Source organism: Sorex araneus, chromosome 4, assembly GCF_027595985.1.
Source record: "Sorex araneus isolate mSorAra2 chromosome 4, mSorAra2.pri, whole genome shotgun sequence".
In the NCBI taxonomy this organism is placed as follows: domain Eukaryota; kingdom Metazoa; phylum Chordata; class Mammalia; order Eulipotyphla; family Soricidae; genus Sorex; species Sorex araneus.
This window is the reverse complement of record NC_073305.1, coordinates 206,788,567-206,808,641: the sequence shown is the minus strand read 5'-3', so window position 1 is coordinate 206,808,641 and position 20,075 is coordinate 206,788,567. Positions and strand designations below refer to the sequence as shown.

Sequence of the window (20,075 nt, the reverse complement as noted above, 5' to 3'; positions counted from 1 at the left end):
CTTCTTCTTTTTTTTTAAATCTTTATTTTTGCTTTTCAGGTCACATCCAGTGATGCTCAGGGATGACTCCCGGTTCTACATTTAGGTATCATTTAGGCAGTGCTTGGGGGACCATATGGGATACCAGGAATCGGACCTGGGTTAGCCGCATGCAAGGCAAGCGCAGAACCCGCTGTGCTGTCTCTCCAGCTCCTGCTCTTGCTGTTCTTTCTCCCCAACAATCGCCTTGAGGGTCTCGGCCCCAGGTGTCCTCAGTGCACTTCTCCTCGCACTGTTTGACTTTCTTTTTTTTTTTTTTTTTTGCTTTTTGGGTCACACCCAGCGATGCTCAGGGGTTACTCCTGGCTTTGCACTCAGGAATTACTCCTGGCGGTGCTTGGGGGACCATATGGGATGCCGGGGATCGAACCCGGGTCGGCCGCGTGCAAGGCAAACGCCCTACCCACTGTGCTATCGCTCCGGCCCCTGTTTGACTTTCTTTTTGGGATCTGAAAGACTTTACTCTCCAGTGTTTTCCCTACCACTGAATTACTTCTGAGCTCTCTCAACGTCCAGAGGTTAGTGGACTTTGGGGCCTGGGTTTCTCCACCTGTACATGGGCCCCCTGTGATCGAGCTGAAGGGTCCAGGCAGTGCCTTTAGAACAGGACGCACGCCAGCTGTGGATGAGAGCGAGCTAGTATGCGGCAGGAGCTCCGGAGACAAGGAGCAAACTGGCGTGGGCATTTTGCAGAGCGGGACTGTGGGGAAGGGTCCCAGGGCTAGGGCAGCCCAATCCCGCAAAGGCACCAACCGGCTCTGGAGAGGGAGGCAAGGGGCCAGAGAGGGAGGGGAGGAGGTCTGGAAAGGCCTGGGCTAGGCCCGAGCGCGCAATCCTGACCCGGGAATTTCTTCTGCAAGCCGGAGAAAAAACTGCCTCAAGCTGGGTCTGTGCTGGCGCGCCCCCAATAAGAGGCGAGGGTGGGTGGGTTGGGGTGAGGGGGAGATGGGGAGACTCTAGGCTGGAAACAGCGTGCCAGCTGCGCTCCGGCGGAGGGCCGGGGAATAGCGAGCCGGCGGAGGGCGGGGCGAACCGATAAAAGGGCGGGGCAGGGCGTAGCAGGAGGCTGAGGGGCGGGGCTAATCGGTGAAGGGGCGGGACGAGGGGCAGAGCGAAGCAGCCGGCGAAGGGGCGTGACATAGAGTAAGTGAGAGGCGGGGCTATTTGATGAAGGGGCGGAGCTAGCGGCAGGCGTAGCCTCCGGCGGAGGGGCGGGGCGGGGCTATCGGGTGAAGGGGCGGGGCTAGAGTCAGGGAGTAGCCGCCGACGAGGGGCAGGACCATCTGATGAGGGGGCGGGGCTATAGGCAGGCGCAGCCACCGACGAGGGCGGGGCGATTCGGGGAGGGGCGGGGCCGGGGCGGGGCCGGGGCGGGGCGCAGGAAGCCGGGGCGGGCGCGCTGCCGCCCGGGGAAAGCCCCCGGGAGCTCAGTCGGCTCAGCAGCCCGGCGCGCCCCACACTTCCCCTCGGACGCCGCGCGGCGGATGGAGCAGCGCACGCAGGTAGGACCCGGGGTGGGTGGGCTGGGGTTGCGGCGGGGAGGGGTGCGTCGAGAAGTGCCGGTCCCCGGGCGGGGGGCTCGGACGGCGGTGACGCCGACGATGCCCGTGCTGGCGGGGCTGGCCCGGATTGGGGGAGAGGGGTGCGCTCGGACCCCCTGCGCCCCCGGCGAGGGGGAGATGGGGAGCTTAATTCGGGGAAGAGGAGGGAGAGAGGATGGGCACCTTTCCGAACGCTGAAATCGGAGACGCAGGTGGAGGATCAAAACCTTTGGTCCCCTTATTTGAATATCAGGGACCAAATAAAAGCGACCGTCCGCTGGGACTTTGTTCCCGCTCGGCCCCGGGGGCGCCCGGCGGCGCAGCCCTGACGCCAGGCGTCCTCCCGGCTTCAGAGGGAGGACTGACCCCTGCCTCTCCACCCTGCACCCCGCAGCGGCATTTCCAGACCCCCCATAAGTAAACCATCCTTGGCTTGATCACATGCAGACTCCCAGGCCCCTTCCCCAAAATCCAGACCCAGGAAACCCAGGAATAGGAATTCTTCCTTAAAAAAAAAAAACAAACCTGAATTTCTTATCCTGAGACCGAGACTTGGGGGGCGACGGGGGCGGGGGGGGGGCGGTCAGTCAAAATCCTGGCGCGTGGCCAGCTTGGCGGATGCGCCCAGGCCAGCACGTAGCCTCGGGGGTGTGAGCCAGTCTGCTGCTCCTCCCCCGGGGCCGGGGCCTTTGCTGGGGGCTGAACACCACATTCAGGGGCCCAAGCCCCTCGGAGAGACCAGAGGTTAGGGCTACTCCTGGCCACTGTGCCCCAGAGTCAGGGGAGTGGAACCCTGCAAGTGCCCCGCGGACCCAAGAGCCTCCCCCAGAATCTCCGGGAGGTGCATGGGGGGAAGTGACCGGCCCGCGGTCCCTGGGCTCCTGCTGGACAGCGCAGCGGCCAGGGCACCGCCGGTGTGTGTCCTCCTTTCCCGGAGCGAGCCCTCGGGCAGGGTGGTCGGACAGGCCTCGTGTCGCGGGGACCCAGCCCGGGACGAGGCGTGGAGGCGAGTGGCAGGTGGAGAATGGGAGGGAACGGCCGGCTGGGTAGCGGGAACCACCTGGACCCAGGTGCGGTGGGCGGGGCCGAGGGCGGGGTGGGGCGGGGCCAGCGGCGGCCGGGCAGGTGGGGGCCCGGGGCCCCTGGGCAGGCCCTGGACAGCAACCCCTTTGCGGGAACTAGAAACGCGCGGCTGACCGGGCCCCACCCTGGACCTCTGGGGCCAGGCTGGAGGGAGGCCAAGGGAAGGCGGCAGGAAGGCAAACCCTCCGAGTCGCCCTAGTTACAACACGCGCTTCCCGGCAGGTCTGGGAGGACCCGCGGGTTTCCAGATTCTGGGTCGTGACTCAGTAACTGGTTTTGTGCCTCACAGAGCCCAGTCCCCCGGGAAGCAACATCCCCCGGCAGGCTCCTAGAGACTGGTGACTTCAGGAAGCAGCATGCCATTTCCCGAGGCTCAGGTTCAGGGAAGAAGGGAGACCCCCTTCTTTCCAGCACCCCTTCTCTCGCTGGGTCCCCCGCCCCCACCCCGCGTTGGAGGTTTGACTCCCAGGGGCCCAGGCTAGGGGCAGTCAGACGCCCCCTCCCCTCTGTGCCACACGTTCTCACGTACTTTTGGTAAAATGAGCTTTTCCATGAGGGCGATGACATAGCTCGATTGATAACAGAGTCTTCCCCCGTCTCTGACCTCTTACGACAGGACCACCTGCGTGGGTTCAGGGTGGACTCAGAGCCGAACTGCCCAGGGGCCAGGGCTGGCTGTGCGCCATGCCGTGGGGGCTGAATGTTCGGTTTTTGTGGGGATGCCATGAGGTGACAGAGACCTCGCAGAGAGAGATTGGAGTAAGCGTTCAGCAGAGTGAAGTAAGATAGTGCACTCCAGGGGCTGGAGTGATAGCACAGCGGGGAGGGCGTTTGCCTTGCACGCAGCCGACCTAGATTCGATTCCCAGCATCCCATAATGGTCCCCTGAGCACCGCCAGGAGTAATTCCGGAGTGCAGAGCCAGGAGTAACCCCTGCGCATCACCCGGTGTGACCCAAAAAGAAAAGAGAGAGAGAGAGAAAGAGAGCACTCCCAGTCCGCCTCCCCCTCCCGCCGCAATCGTGGGGGTGGCCAGGGGGGATCTTTCCCAGTTTCCCCTGGCAGGCACAGTGGGCAGCCGATGGGCCCAGTCTCGCCGGGCCTCGACTGCCCTTGACGAGGCTAGAAGCAAGGCCCGCAGCTTGCCTGCAGTGTGTTTGCCTGAACCAAGTGACGATGGGCGAGCCTGGAGGAGCCTGGAGGTCACCCCGGCATCAGAAAGGTCGTCACCCCAGTGCTGTCGGGCTCCCGGCTGGTCATTCTGCTTCTTTGGACCTCGGGCAGCGGGAAGGGCCCGGGCTGGGGCCGAGGCTGCTTCTGAACAGGCTGCTTCCTGTGTGTGCGTGGCTGGATGCAGTGCCTTGTGCTCTCTGAACCCCAGTCTGCCTGAGAACACGGGGTACCCCTGCGGGGTGCCGAGGAGGCGCTTCCCAGGACCGCCTCACTTGGGCGCCTTGCCCCGGCTCCCTGACTGCGTCTCTCCCCGTGGCATCTGGGACTTGGTTTCCCCGGTCATTTCTTTTCTTTTTTTTTTTCCTTTTTGGGTCACACCCAGCAATGCACAGGGGTCACTCCTGGCTCTGCACTCAGGAATCACTCCTGGTGGTGCTCAGGGGACCATATGGGATGCTGGGAGTCGAACCCGGGTCGACCGCGTGCAAGGCAAACGCCCTACCCGCTGTGCTATCACTCCAGCCCCTCTCGGTCATTTCTTCTTCATGGATTCATCAGGCCCCTCTGTGGGCCAGGCAGTGGGCAGAGACTTCTCAGCCGGAGTCAGGCCTGGGGCGGGGGGTGGGTGGGGGGAGAGGAAGACAGAAAAGAGGGGGGCTCTTTGGAGTGTGGATGTCCCAGTTGAATATCCCTGCGGAGACAGTCCCATGGTTGGTCTTGGGGTCCTATTCTAGACCTACAAGATTTCTTCTACATGGTGACCTTTCTAGAATGAGAACGAATGAATGAATGAATGAATGAAAATGACTCAGGCTTAGGGTGCCCGAGCACCCCAGCCCTGCACCTTCCTTATCCTTGTCCTGTGTGCCTGCCCTTGGTGGTCCGGAGAAAGCGGGGGTCTGGGGGTGACGGTGCTGCCAGGGGCTCCCCGAGGGGGGGATATTTAGAAAGACGGAATATATTGGCCGGGGCACGGGAGCTCGCGAGGACGGTGACGAAGGTCCTGTCCTCCTCCGACCTCTCGCTTCCGGACCTCCCACCTGGCCCCCCAGCCCCCCGGATGTTCTCATCTGTCTCAATACGCCTGTCTCTGCCTTTCCAAGAAGTGTTGATTCCTTTGAGGTTACACGTTTGGCGCCCGCTGACTCATCCTCACTCTCAGGGGTGGAGGGTCCCCCCCCCCCACATGCCTCCTTACCTCCTCCGGAGGGCTGAAGCCGGCCAGGGTCCCCGAGACGGCAGGCCTGGCGCTCCCAGTCACTCCCCAGTCCCCCCACCCCCCCCCTCGCCCCAGAGAAAGGGAGGGTGTGGGTGCCAGGACGAGGAATTTCACCTTCGGGGTTTGGCGAGACATGTTTCCTGAAGGAGAGGGTGGTTCTGAGCTGCGGGTTCGGGGTGGGGTGAATAGGGGCATCTGAGTGTCAGCTCCAGGCCCAGTGCTCCCGTTCACTCCGTTGAAATAGCAGAGGTGGGCCCAGAATGTGACTCAGCAGTCAAGTGCTCACCCAGCTCAGTCCCCAGCAGCACCCACATGAGACACTAAAACGTCTCACAGGGCCAGAGCCATAGCACGGGGTGTTTGCCTCGCACGCGGCTGACCAGGGCCCCCCGAGCACCGCCAGGAGTGAGTCCTGAGTGCAGAGCCAGGAGCAAGCCCTGGGCATCACCGCCGGGTGTGACCCCAAAAAGCCAGAAATAAATAAATAAAGCTTGAAAAAAAAAAGTCTCGCGCTAGGGATATGGCAGTGAGTGGCACACACGTGAGCCCGTGACCTCGCCCCTTGGGCTTGCCCTGATGAGGGAGGTCATTGTGAGGAGATGACTCCCCTACCTCTCCCCCCCATCACCACACACACTTCTGTGGAGAATGTGTTGAGTTTAGCATGTTAAGGGCATGAGGAGGTAGGCCAGTCTTGGAGTCAGGAAATCTGTGACTCTCTGGGTGGCCGCCATAACCTGTGCAAAGGCCCTGGGGTGGGGCAGGCTTGGCGTCTGACTCACTGCAGGGAAGCCAGTGTGGTTGGATGGCACCGAGCGAGGTGGTGAGGAGCCAGGGCAGAGGTCAGGGGCTTAAACAGAAGGCAGACACCGGTGCCACCTCCCCCACCTCGCACGCCTGCCCTGCCCGGTAAGGAGCTGCTCTAACACCTTCCAGATAAGGAGGCAGGCCTGGAATGGTTTCGTGACTTGCCCGGGGTCCCATGGCTGCAGGTGGGCAGCAGAGCTAAGGGGTCCCATCCTCGTCCCCCGGCACTGTGCCCAGAGGCTAAAGGCTTGCCTTGGGCTTAGCTCCCTGCTGGAGCACTGTGCTGGGTGAAGACAGTCACACACACGCACACCCCTGCTGGAGCACTGTGCTGGGTGAAGGCAGTCACACACACACACACACACACACACACACACACACACACTGGAGCACTGTGCTGGGTGAAGGCAGTCACACACACACATACACACACACACACACACACACACACACACACACGCTCCCTGCTGGAGCAGTATGCTGGGTGAAGACAGTCTCACACACACACACACACACACACACACACACACACACGCTCTCTGCTGGAGCACTATGCTGAGTGAAGACAGTCACATACACACACACACACACACACACACACACGCTCTCTGCTGGAGCACTATGCTGAGTGAAGACAGTCACACACACACACACACACACACATACACACACACACACACACACACCCCTCTGCTGGCCTGGGCAGGAAACCGAAGCACCGGGTGGGGACAGTACCTGGTGCAAACCCAATTCTCAGTCCTCCGGGCCTGGGCAGGAAACCGAGTGCAGGGTCGGGACAGCACCTGGTGCAAACCTGCGGAGGTCTGCGATTCCCAGGGGCGGGGGTGGGGCCGAGAGCCCCTTCTGCCCCACCAGCACGGACAAAGTTTCTCCTGGAGTGGACATTGCCGATGTCTGTGCCGGGCCCCCTCAGGCCTGCAGAACCTCGGCCACTTCCAACCTAGCCCAGACGTGGAATCTTCCAGAAGGCCACATTCCTTGGCTGGGAGCAGAGCTTTCCTGAAAGTAGCCCAGCCAGCTTTCCAGAAGCTTCTGCCTGCTGGCTCCGCTTCTGCCTTTTGGAGCTGGTTACCGTCTGACCTCCGACCCCAGCCCAGTGTGGCTCCTGTGCAGAAACACAGCCGCGGCTCTTCCCAGCTCGGGGAATCATAAAAGAACTTAATCTGGGAAAGATCATCTGGAAAGATAGCACAGCGGAGAGTGTGTTTGCCTTGCAGGCAGCTGACCCGGGTTTGATCCTCGGCACCCGCTATGGTCCCCTGAGCTCCATCAAGGAGTAACTCCTGAGCACAGAGCCAGGAGTAACTCCCGAGCATCCCCACTGTGGCCTCCAAACCAAAGCTAAACAAAAAGAATTCCATCTGATTTTGGCTACGATGCAAGTGGTTAGTCCCAGATGCCAAAGACGGCTGAGTCAGGCAGGAGGAAGGCCAGCAGTCACCCCCCGTGGTTTGCTGTCTGCTCGTTCCATTGGGTTTTGTTCTGGGGTCACACCCGGCGATGCTCAGGGGTTACTCCTGGCTCTGCACTCGGGAATCACTCCCGGCGAGTGGTGGTCAGGGGACCACATGGGATGCCAGGAATTGAACCCAGGACGGCTGCGTGCAAGGCGGACGCCTATCCCTGCTGTGCTCTATCTCCCCAGCCCCTCAGTCACCTACCCTCCTTGGTGGCAGCCACGTTGGGCCTGTCACCCACGGGTTCCGGTTCTCTCCCTGCGTGAGCCGCTAACGGTTCCTCCCAGGCCCAGATTCCTGCTCTGAGTCACTAATTTTAGTCTGTCTTGTTTTCTAGTAAATCTACTTTAGGCTGTAAATTTCTGCTGCCGAGTATTGCGTTGGCGTCACTCCACGGGCCTCGTCACACCGCGGCAGACGTTGCTAACAGTGTCTGATTTCTTGGTTAAAGCGTGGCGGCCGTGGTTGTGTTGTCTGTGTTGCCAGTGGTGGAGAATCTGTGACAGTCTTTTGCAGGATTATAGGGTCAAGCTTTCTGCTTGCTCCCTATGTATTTGATTTACTTTCTTTCTTTCTTTCCTTTTTTTTTTTTTTTTTTTTGCTTTGGGGTCACACCCGGCAATGCTCAGGGGTTACTCCTGGCTCTGCACTCAGGAATTACTCCTGGCGGTGCTCGGGGACCGTATGGGATGCTGAGGATCAAAAGGATCAAAGCCCGGGTTGGCCGCGTGCAAGGCAAACGCCCTCCCCGCTGTGCTATGGCTTCGGCCCCATGCTGTCTATTTGAAAGGATGCATTTTTGTTGCTTTTGAGTGGAAAGCTCTAGAGAGACATCATTCCGGGTGCTGATGCTGATATTTCTCATTTTCTGTCTTTCTCTGTTTTTCAAGTCGGCTTTATCTCCTGCTACGAACGAGAATCTCCTAGGCCTCCTCTCAGTTTTCGGCTGTCTTTGAAGCTGTGTTGCTAGGTTGTTAAGCTAATGCTGTCAATACACTGTGTTAGTTATTTATAGGTGTGTGTAGACACGGTGTGTAGGAATGTGCTAGAAGAGTGGCTGGGTCCCGCCCCACCCCCGCCCGTTTTGGTGACCTGCTCCTGTCAGTTCAAGACAACTTCCTTCCTTTCTGTCGGTATTTGATGCCCTGAATTCTGTTGTTTGGCTTTCCAGTCGCAGCTCTTATCTCTAGCTGCATCTTTCTTGGTGAATTTCCCAATTCTGCCTTCCCTTCGGCCCTAACCATGTAGGGCTTTGCTTGGAGCCTGTTGGGTGGCCCCGTGAGACACAGAACCCAGCTGAGATTTCAGTCTCTGGCCCGAAGCCCACTGGCGGGAGCTCGGGCACATCGTCTTTCCTATTTGAGCCTCAGTTTCCTCATCCATAGAACGGGGAATCCTCGGCCCGCTTTCTCCGGACTTTGGCGAGCTTACCTCCCCCCAACACCCCACACCCGCCCCCCCCCACCACCCGTGACCAGGGGAGGTCCAGCAAATGCCCCTGCACACTTGGAGAGGCAGCTTCCGGGGCTGGGTTTGTTTTAGGGCCACACGGGCGCTGCTCAGGGTCCACTCCGGGTCCTGTGCTCACCTTGTCCCTGAGACGTGCCCGTCCCCCGGCCTCCTCCCATTCCCCTGCGGCTCCTGCGGGCAGCGCTGGCGCGTGGGGAGCAGCGTCGTGCCTGGACCCTGGCCCCAGGCACTGGTGCGTGTGGAGTAGGGGGGTAGGGGGGGGCGGATGGCAGGAAGGGCCCCGGGAGGCGCCCGCACTGTGAGAGCGAATAGTAGCAGCTCTTATCTGTGCTGACAGCTTGCTGGCTTGGGCTTCACCCAGGGGACAAAGTCCCGGTCACTGCGGGGACAGCCTCACAGAGGAGGGTTAAGCAAGCAGGGCGGCGGGCCGAGTTCTGGCCTCACCTGGACTCCTTCCTGAACTCCTTGGAGGTTCCCGATTCTGTGCCCCACAGCCTGTCCCCGGGGGCCTGCGGGGGCCAGGCAGAGGGCGTGTGAAAGGAGTAGAAAGAACAGCAGCCGCCTTTAGGCCAGGCAGGGTCCTGCGGGCGCCAGAGCCTGCGGTGGTCTCCGCAGCCTCCCGGGGTGACCTTGGAGTCGGCCCAGAATCAGTCTGTTTCCGCAGCCGCCGAGAGCAGGAGGTGCTGGCCCCGGTGGCCCCGGTGGCCCCGGTGGCGGGGCCCGGCCTCGGTCAGGGGCGGCTGTCCTGTTCGAGAAGAAGCCGTGTTTGAGGGGCTCTCGACTCGGTGCTCCCCCAAGCTTGGAGCTTGTCCTGTGTGGAGGACCAGGTGACTCAATGTTGAATGAATGATTCCAGGGGGAGCGGCCCAGCAGGGGGCGCTGTTCCCGGCGGAGCCAGCGGAGCCGGTGGGGGCCGTGAGGGTCCGAGAGTCCATCCGCTCCTGCCAGGCTGGGGCCGTCCGCCGTGTGCCCATGACGTGCCGCGCGCACCCCGCCTATATGGTGTGACCCCGACGTGTTTGCTTTGTGCAAAACGTATTTACTTCTCGTCACCGTGAAATTACAAAATTCCCGCGGGCTTCAGGAATGTCATGTTTCAAGACCGCCCGGGTTACCGGTGTCCCTTCCCTCTACCCCGCTTGCCTCCCGTCCCCCCCAGTCTGCGTCTGTGAGAGGCTCTTTGTGTATTTGTTCTTGCATGCTGGTTTCTTGCCGGCCGCCTTCTGCACCCCACGCCTCCCTCTCCTGGCTGGGCCGTCCCCTCCACCACTGCCCGCTCCCTGCCCGGTCTCCTGTTCTCCGTGGCCCTTGGGTGTTGGGCTCCTCCCCCTTTGTGATTCCTTCTGAGTCACGCTCTGTCCCTCTGACGAACTTCACTCCGCGGGGGTCCTCGCCAGTCTCTCCCTGTAGTGACCCCAAGTGTTTGAAATAAACCCAGGTGGCCCTTGGCTCTACCCAGGTGGTCAGGTCAGGGGCGCGTGTGTGGGGCCGGGGCTGGAGCCCCACCCCCCCCCCGGTGTCCAGGAGGGGACGGGGGACCGGGATGCCCTCGGCCATGTCTGTGTAAAGGCAGATGTCCGGGGGGAGCGGCTTAGCAGAGCTGGTGGGTGGGCAGACACTGGGGGTTGGGGGGCGGGGAGGTGGGACCCGGTGGTCTCCAGCCCGCCCCATTCCCGTCTCCTTCAGTGGCCTTGGTCTCACTCCTGTAGAGGCGTGCATGGTTCGGGGGCTCCCTCTGCGAGCCGCACTGGCAGACTCACTCCATCTGGAGTGGTCCCTGCCGGGGACCCTTTGATTTGGGGGGGCCGGATGCATAGGTGACTCAGGCCCCCACCATGGGCTTTTGAGGTTGCCAGGGGCCAGGGAAGACCCAGCTGTCCATGCCAGCTCGGAGCCCAGCAGGGTCCGGTTGTCAGAGGCACCAGCACTCGTCCCGAGAACCATCCCGGGGGCGAGGTGGCCTCTCAGGTGCGAAGGAACGTGCACACAAGGCGTCCGGGACGGGCGACAGCTTAGGGAACCCGTCGCCTTGAAGCCAGTTTTACAAGAAGTGTTAGAGGAGCTGCTTGAGGGGACGGGAGGGGCTTCCCGCGGGGTGGCGGTGGGCATGGCTCCCAGGAGCTCGCGCCGGCCCTGGGTTGGGGGAGGCCGGGAGCGTACGGCGGTTCATCACCGCACACTGACTTCCGCTGGCTTGTTTTCGGGGAATTCGATTTGCCATTCTTTTTTTTTTGCTTTTTGGGTCACACCCGGTGATGCTCAGGAGTTACTCCTGGCTCTGCACTCAGGAATCACCCCTGGCGGTGCTCAGGGGACCCTATGGGATGCTGGGAATCGAACCCGGGTCAGCCACGTGCAAGGCAGACGCCCTCCCCGCTGTGCTATTGATCCAGCCCCTCTATTTGCCATTCTTTTAAGTTGTGTTGGACCCAAGCCATCAGAGGAAATGAATTTGTGGTTTGCCGGCCCCCAGGGATGGGCACCCTGGGATATTGGAGGGAAGGGGACACTGGGGGTGGGGTCGGTGCTGGAACGTCGTGTGCCCACAATGGCTCGATTATGGGCACCTTGGGAAGCCACGGAGTCTCAATAAATATTCCCTGGAAAAAGGAAAAGGAACTGTCACAGGGGAGACCCTTTCCCCAGGCCTCCCTGCACTCCGTCCGAGTCTGCTCATCCGGTCTGCTGCTGTCTGGCCCGTCTTTGCGCCCCTGCCCGCCCTGTGTGCTGGGCTCCAGGGCGTGGCCTGCTGGGAGCTGGCATCCGGGTGGGGCGTTTGGAGCAGCACAGGGCAGGGCAGGCGTGGAGATAAGCACCAGAATGCTTGCTGCTCCGAGGGCCCTCGAGCCCGATGCCCTGCCTCTGTCCCTCCCTGTGTTCCCTCTTTCCTGAGCAGGAAGGCAGCATTCCTGCCGCAGGGCCTCCGGGCGCGGCTGGAGCAAGCCTCGCCTGAAGGCGGCTCTCTCCTGCCCAGGCCTCTGCCCTTCTCCCTCCCGCTCTGGCCTGTGGGGGACCGGCCACCCCACCCCACCACCCCCCTTCCCTCCATCTTCCCGCCCTCCCATCGATCAGATCCTTCGGAATATGTAAAACGTTGCATGTGTGTGTGGTGGGGGGGGTCATACCAGGGAGGACCAGGGAAGCGTGTGGTGCTGGACATGGAGCCCAGGTCCCCGGCACGCAGTGATGTGAGTCGCTCTGAGCCATCGCGGGGGACCCTCAAAGGGGTTGAAGGGCTTTTCTGGCTCCTGGGGGTGGCTCTGCCGTGCTTAGGACTGCGAGCACTAAGGAAAGCCGACTCTGGGCACAAGAAGAAGAACGTGAGCAGACAACACAACATGCACACACAGACACACAGAGACACACACATGTACACACAGACACACATGGACACACAGACACACACATGCACACACAGACACAGACATACACAGATACATGTACACACAGACACATGCATACACATGCACAGACACACAAGCACACACACATGCATACACAGAGACACAGACACACAGATATATATACATATACACACAGACACCATGTGCACACATAGATGCACATAGGCACACATGCACACAGGCACAGACATACAAGCAGACACACATATGCACACAGACACATGCACACAAACACATACACACAGTGACACATTTGCACACACATGTGAACACACAGACGCACACAGATGTGGGCACAGACACACACAGGCACACAGGCACACACACAGAGACAGAGACGCATACCTAGACCATGCACACAGACACACACACACAACATGCACACACACCTCCCCGCATGAGATCCCCCTCAGGCCACCGGGCTCTGCCTTCTGGAGACGAGACACGACCCGTCCCCACAGAGCCGAGCCCGCAGGCCACGGGGCAGTGCTCCCACCTGCCCCGGCCGCAGCGTTCCTGCCCCCGGCACTGTCTCTGCTGCCCCGGCCCGAGCTGCCCTCGCACCCCGCCTTGCCCTCTCGCCCTTTGCCAGGGGCCGCCAGGCCTCCAGCCGGCCCTGACCTGGCTACTTGGCCTGGCCCCTGGGTCCCACCTGTCAGCGCAGCCTGTGGCCCCAGCCCGGGGCCAAAGGGACACGCCCCGGGCTCACTGGCTCCCTCCCGGGACCCCCTGCCAGCGCCCCCACCTCCTGCCTGGACCACTGCCCGCCTCCTCCCTCCTCTCCGGCCCCTTCTCTGCCCTGACCCCTCCTGCCCCACACCGTCGGCCCTGACCGTCTCCCCGGCTGCCTGCGGGAAGGGGAGCCAGGCCGAGGGCCACGGGGCAGCGCCAGGAGGCCTGGGCGGGGGGGCCAGGTCCCAGGGGGCTTGCCGGGCTGGAGTGTTCCCCCCGGCCCCCAGACTTGCCCCTGGGTGGGCAGCTGAGGCGGCGGCCGGTTCTGGGAACGCCCCTGGGCAGCAGTTCTGGCATGAGATGGCCCGGACGAGGGTCATCAGGCCCTCAGCTGGACTGGCCCGGCCGCCCCCAGGCCCTGGGCAGTGAGGGGCACCCGGCCTCCTGTCTGCTGTCCTCTCGCCCCGGACTGGCTGACTCCTGCCTGCCCATCACCCACCTCCCTCCGCAGGGGTGAGTCCTCCCGGCCCGCCTGGCAACACAGGGGGGGGGCTGCTCCTGCTCTCGCCTCAGCCTCCCCTCTGCAGCGCCCCTCCGTGCCTTCCCCTCCCCCTCCTGGCCCCACTTTTCCTCTCCCACCGGGGCGCGGGGTGGCCTTAGGGCTCACTGAGGCTGTCTTGATGCGATAAGCCCAGATGGGGTCCCCAGGGACGTGCCGGGCTTCCCAGCCTGGTCCCGTGACCCCCCGCCCCGGGCCTCAGACTCCTGGGCCGCGAGCCGGCAGTTCTGAGAACAAAGCCGGTGGACACCGTGTCCATGCTGATGTGCTGCCCGCCACCCGCTGGGGCAACCCTGGGCACGAGCATGGCGCTCCGAGGGGTTCTGTGAGCCTTCCCTGCTCGGTGCCGGGAATCAGACCCAGGCTCTGCCGGGGGCTCCACAGCCGGCCATGTCCCCCGTGCGTGGTCCGGCTGAATTCCAGCCATGCTTAGGGGCTCTGCCCCGCGGGGGCTGGGCGCTGCCCGGTGGGGTTGTGGTGCTGGGTGCTATACGATGGGGTAGTGGTGCTGGGCGCTACACGGTGGGGTTGTGGTGCTGGGCGCAGCCCGGTGGGGTTGTGGTGCTGGGGGCCGCCCGGGAGACGGAGCAGGGCCGGTGTGGCGGGCGCTGCCTTGCATCCCGCGTTCTTGCTGGGGCAGCTGTCGGCCGTGGCCGGGCCGGGCTCGCCCGTGCAGAGGCTTGTCTCGGCCCCGTGAGTTCCTTCCCCCGCAGGCCATTTGCCGTGTTTACGTGTGCGCCCCAGCCCCCCCACCCCTCGGCGGCTCACCCCGCTGGCCTTCCGCTCTCTGCGAGGCGCCTTTTGATCTGGGGAAGTCGAAAACAGTGTTTGCAGTCTCACGGGTCTCTGTCTCTCTGTCTGTCTCTCTCTGTGTCTGTGTCTGTCTCTCTCTGTCTGTCTCTGTCTATCTCTCTGTCCCTGTCTCTGTCTCTGTGTGTGTGCCTGTCTCTGTGTCTCTGTCTCTGTGTCTGTCTCTGTCTCTCTCTGTATCTGTCTGTCTCTGTCTTGTGTCTATCTCCGTCTGTCTCTCTGTGTCTGTATCTATCTCTGTCTGTCTCTCTGTCCCTGTCTCTGTGTGTGTGCCTGTCTCTGTCTCTCTGTCTCTGTGTCTATCTCTGTCTCTCTGTGTCTGTGTCTGTCTCTGTCTCTGTCTCTCTGTCTCAGTCTCTGTGTCTGTCTCTGTGTCTCTGTGTCTCTCTGTCTCTGTGTCTGTCTCTGTCTCTCTGTCTCAGTCTCTGTGTCTGTCTCTGTATCTCTGTCTCTGTGTCTGTCTCTGTCTCTCTCTGTCTCTGGGCGATGCAGGATAGATATAATCATAAAGTGAGCGTGAGGACACGGGGAGCCCTCAGGAGCGTATGGGGGGGATGGTGGTGTCGGGGGACACTGTGGTAGGTGCCAGAGGGCTGAGGCGTGTGGGCGGGGAGTGGGGAGGGACTAGGAGCTGGCCGGGTCCTGGGGGCCTTGGGGCTGTGGCTTATTTCCCCTCCCCCTTCTTATATCGGCTTCAGCTTTCGGGTGACCCAAGGGCTGTGGGAAATAGCCCTGAGGCACCCTTTGCTGTTTGCCCCAGGGCACCCGTGTCTGCCCAGAGGGGGGTTGGCCTTGCCCTCACCTGCTGATCTCGTTTGGCTTGTCCTGGTGTGTGCACATGTGTTGGTATACACAGGTGCCTGGGCGTGTCTGTACATAGGTCATGCGTGTGTCTGTACCCTGGTATGCATGTGTGTATTGATGTGTCAGTGTCTGTGTGCATATGTTAGCACGGGGGTTCCCAGGTGTGTGCATGCAGACACGTGTGCACACGTGTTAGTATGTGCATGCGCGTGTGTGCACGTACAGCTCAGGGCAGTGCAGATCTGTGTCCCCGCCACCTGAGCGGGGTCCAGGCCCGCTCCATCTGCTGGGATCATGCCTTGTCCTTTTATGGCCGCGCCTTGGTGCTCCCTCCCTCCCTCCTTCCTTCCCTCCCTCCCTCCCTCCCCTCTTCCTGTTGGCCTCTGCTCTCCCCTGCAGCCCTAATCTGTTCTCCATTTGCACGGGATGTCATTTCAAGAATGCTACAGAAATAGAGCCAGGGTTGGCCCTCTCTGCTCTCCGGAGCTTGGATCCTGCTGAGGGCGTGCACCCTTAGGGGCCTGTCTCCACCCCCCCCCCCCGACCCTCACCACCCCCCCGCAGGTACCCCCAGGAGCTGGCTTATTGTTTTACAATCTCGGTGTGTGTGTGGGGGGGTGGTGTGTGGGGGGGGTTTGGAGTACGGCACACCCCCAGCCAACTCCCCACACCTCAGCCCACACGGACCCCTGAGACGTCTGGCTGCAGAGATGGGGGGGCTGGCACAGCCGTCACGGCTCCCCCAAACCCCGTCCCGCAGCTCTCCCACCCCCCCAGACTGGATTTCTTTTTCTTTTTCTTCTTTTTGGGTCACACCCGGCGATGCACAGGGGTCACTCCTGGCTCTGCACTCAGGAATCACTCCTGGCAGTGCTCAGGGGACCCTATGGGATGCTGGGGATCGAACCCGGGTCAGCCGCGTGCAAGGCAAACGCCCTCCCCGCTGTGCTGTTGCTCCAGCCCCCCAGACTGGATTTCTAAAGACGTGACCACAGCGTGTGCCGGAGCCGGGGAGAGACCTGGGGTCTGGCTTTGCGTCTGTGGCCACACTGAGGTGCTCGGAGGCTGGGGGTGGGGCCGGGGTCCCTCCCGGGGTCTCTCGGGCTCTGTGTGCGCCTCCCCCAGCCCCCACACGGAGCTCGCCTCGAGACGTGGCAAGGAGGTTTGGAGTCTGCACAGACGTCTGGACGGGGCGGGGGCGCCCCGGGCACCGGGGCCCTGGCCCACAGACAGGCCCGGGACAGCCCCACGGCGCCTGCGGCCTCGGACAGTGCCTGCGGCTGCTCCCGGGGCTGGAGGGGTCCGAGGAGCTCCTCTCTGCCCGGCTTCGGAGAGACCTGTGAGTGCTGCTGTCAGTTGTGGGTGACGAGGTTGTGGGAGGGAGGCAGGGCCTTGAGGTGAGGACCTCTGGCCCCTCTGGGTGGGGGGTTCCTCGGGGTCACTTGTCCCCTGATAGGCTTCAGATCGTCAGTGTTTTCCACAGGGGTCACCGGCATCGTCACCTCCCCGGCCCTGGCTCTCACATCTTTGTTAATTGGACCCTCGCTGAGCTCCTGAAAGATGGCCACTTCGCCTCTGCTTGCAGGTCGTGTGTGGACAGTGAGGTCCTGAGGCCTGTGGTGCTGACCAGGCCAGGCCCCTGGTCAGACCCCGCCCTCTCCTTGTCACCCGTGGGTTTAGCCTGAGTCAGCGTCTGCGGGTCCAGGCCTGGAGGATTCGGCTCAGCAGCTGTGCCCACAGAGAGAGCAGATGGAGGGTCACGGGCAGGCTGTGTCTGTTCAGGGTGGCTTTGTGTGTGTGCGTGTGTGTGCGTGTGTGTGCATGTGTGTGTGCATGTGTGTGTGGGTATCCGCCCAGACTGACTCTGTGTGTATGTGTGTGCAGGCATCTGCCCAGGCTGGCCCTGTGTGCATGTGTGTGTTTGTGTGTTTGTGCATGGGCAGGCATAGGTGTCCATCCTCACTAGCTGTGTGTGTGGCATGTGTGCGTATGCATCTGCCCAGGCTGGCTTTATGTGTGTATGTGTGTGTACATGCCCCAGCCCAGGCTGGCTGTATTGTGCGTGTGTCCATGTGTGTGCATGTGTGTGCATGCACAGGTGTCTATCCATGCTCTGTGTGTGCAGGCATCTGTCTAGACTGGTTGCGTGTTGGTGCATGTGTGTGCATGTCTGTGCACGTGTGCCTGTGTGTATGTCTCTGCATATCTGTGTGAATGTGTGTCTCCATGTCCCTGTGTGTGTCTGTGTATCTCTTTGTGTGAGCATCCGTGTCTCTGCATGTGTGTGTGTACGCGTGTGCATCTATGTGGAGGCGCCCTCCGAAGCAGGCCCGAATAGCCCTGTGTGCTTGGCCGTGTTTCCAGCCTCCCGGGTGTGGCTCTGGGCCCGAACCTCGACCCGGTTCTCTTCCTTCAGAGGCGGGCTGAAGGGGCCCTCTGCGTCTCTGCTGCAGGACGCTGTGGGCCTCGGTGACGGGGCAGGGAGGTGGCCGGACTGTGCGGAGGACACCCCACGCCTCTCGAACCCGCCGTGTCCCGCCGGCCCCCGCAGGAGGGGACTGGCTGCCGCGAGTCCCCGGGGAGAGGCACCCCGTGCTCGGTGCTCGGCCACGGGGCCCCCGGGTCCCGAGCCCAAGACTGCTGGGCAGACCCCAGCACCCAGCCAAGACCCCAGAGAGGGTGGCCGCCGCTCCTCCCCTGTGCCGCTGCCCTCGGTGTGGACGGCCGGGGCAGGAGCTCCGCACTGGAACCTGGTCTGTCCAGTGCCCGGGGTCGCTGACGTGGTCGGCCGGGTGCTCCGGGCCTGCAGGATAAAGTTGACTCATAAGCATTTGGACTCACTCACTCACTCCGAGAATAGGGGTCACTCGGGGGGCGGTGCAGGGGCTGCGTGGTGAGCTGGGACAGGCCTGCATGGGTGTGGCCCCGGGACAGAGGGGGAGGGCCTGGCATCCGCCCACTTTGGCCTCAGCCCTGCCGTGCCCGCACTGCGAGCCCGCCCGCCCGCCCGACGCTGTTCTGGCTGAGGTCTCGGCCCGGCTGGTTATGCAATCGCCCTGGCACCACCCATTTCTCCAGGGCGCGGGGTTACTGGCACGCAGGAGAGAATCCGGAAGCTGAGGTCTGGGCGATGAAGGATAATCAGACGCGGAGCCGGCCCGGGACCCGTTCCTGGACTCGTCAGGGCATCCCGCGGCGCTGAACTAGCCAGAAGCAGGGCTGCCGTGTAGACCGCGGCGTGCCTCCAGGCTCCTGTCCTGCCCCGGGGCCGTGTCCCTGGAGAGCTTCCTGTTTTCCTGAAACACGGGGAGGTGCAGAGGGTGTGCGTGAGAGTGGGGAGGGGGCTGCCGGGGCGCGGGGAGGAAGCAGGAAGTGAAGACTCTGGCGGCCTGGCAGAGTGAGGGGCCTAGGAAGGCGGTAGGCAGGAGCTCGGGGACCCCTCCCCAGGGCCAGGGACTCGCTGAGCCCCCACAGCCCCGGCAGCGTGCAGGGAACTTCCTCTCACTGGGATGATTTGCAGGAAAAGCAGCGGACGTCTGTCCAGGCTGGTCGTGTGTCATTGTGCAAGTGTGCATGTGTGTGCATGTGTGTGCATGTGTGTGCATCATCCCTCCAGGCTGGTTGTATGTGCGTGTGTTGTGTGTGCAGGTGTGTGCATGTACAGGCTGGTTCTATGTGTGTGTGTGCATTTTTGCATATATCAGTGTACAGGCTGATTGGTGCATGTGTTTGGTGTGTGTGTGTGTGTGTGTGTGTGTGTATGTGTGTGTGCGTGCGTGCATGCACCTGTGGTATCTGTCCAGGCTGGACCATAGAGAAAACTCGAGTCTGTCTCCGGGGCAGGAACTGACAGAGCAGGACAGAGCAGGAGGGGCCTGGGTAGAGACGCCATCTCCGCTCGGGGATTCACGCCTCCTGGACTCCAGGCCCCTCGTGATGTGTGACATCATAAACCGCTCGATCAAAGGCGCCCTTCACCCCACTGAGAGGTGCTCAGTTTTACAGACGGAGAAACTGAGGCACAGGAGTCAGGGTTCACGCCAAGCAAAGGCCAGCGCAGGTGTTTAAGGGTGAGGGAACCATCATGGAGATGTGTGTGTGTGTGTGTGTGTGTGTGTGTGTGTGTGTGTGTGTGTGGCTGCAGACTGTCCCCTGCAGACCGACCCCCGTGTGGCGCAGGGAGAGCCGGGGCCTGCAACTGCGTCTAAGAGGCTGGCATGGAATGACCATCAGGAGACACGTGTGTGTGTGTGTGTGTGTGTGTGTGTGTGTGTGTGTGTGTGTGTGTGTGTGTGTGTGTGTGTGTGTGTGTGTAGCCCAGGGTCTGTGCCTGTGTCTGAGAGGCTGGCGTGGAGTGACACTCACAGTGGGATTTAGGGCGGGAACGAAGCACCCTGGGGTGCTCAGGGCTTCCTCCTGGCTCTGCAGTACTCAGGGATCACTCCTGTGGTGCTCAGGGGTGCCGGGGATCAAACGCGTGCAAGGGCAGCTCCTTCCCCGCCGTACTGCTGCTCAGGCCACACGGAAGTTTTATTTATTTAGTTAGTTTAGTTTTAAAAGGGCTAAACGGGGGCTGGAGCGATAGCACAGCGGGGAGTGCATTGGCCTCGCACGCGGCCGACTTGGGTTCAATTCCCAGCATCCCATAGGGTCCCCGGAGCACCGCTAAGAGTAATTCCTGAGCACAAAGCCAGGAGTAACCCCTGTGCATCGCCAGGTGTGACCCAAAGTGAGGGAAGAAATAAAACACAAAAAGGGCTAAAGGGAAAAGTTAGGAGCAGAGATTTGATCCTGTGGACGGCGCACAGGCCCTGGTGTGGGCGGCCGGGGCAGAGCCCAGCAGCCCAGGACTGACCCCAAGCACTGAGCCTTGAGCACTTCTGGGTATGGTTCAAAAGCAAAAAAAAAAAAAAAAAAGATACTTAAAATATATATATTTATTTTTCTCTTTGGGTCATACCCAGTGATGCCCAGGGTTACTCCTGGCGGTGCTAGGAGGACCTCGGGGATGCCAGTG

General features: G+C 61.8%; 1 protein-coding gene across 2 annotated transcripts in view; it reads left to right on the top strand.

The window, feature by feature from the left end:
- Positions 1 to 1,423: 1,423 nt before the first annotated feature.
- The window catches only part of IL4R (interleukin 4 receptor), a 31,499-nt gene continuing 12,847 nt past the window's right edge, over positions 1,424 to 20,075 (top strand). The window contains exon 1 of one of the 2 annotated variants that reach the window (XM_055135594.1): positions 1,424 to 1,541. The gene's annotated coding sequence lies outside the window, so the exon portion shown is untranslated. Of the gene's footprint in view, positions 1,542 to 13,252; positions 13,399 to 20,075 lie in introns of those variants that run through there. The other variant, XM_055135595.1, reaches the window with a different exon arrangement.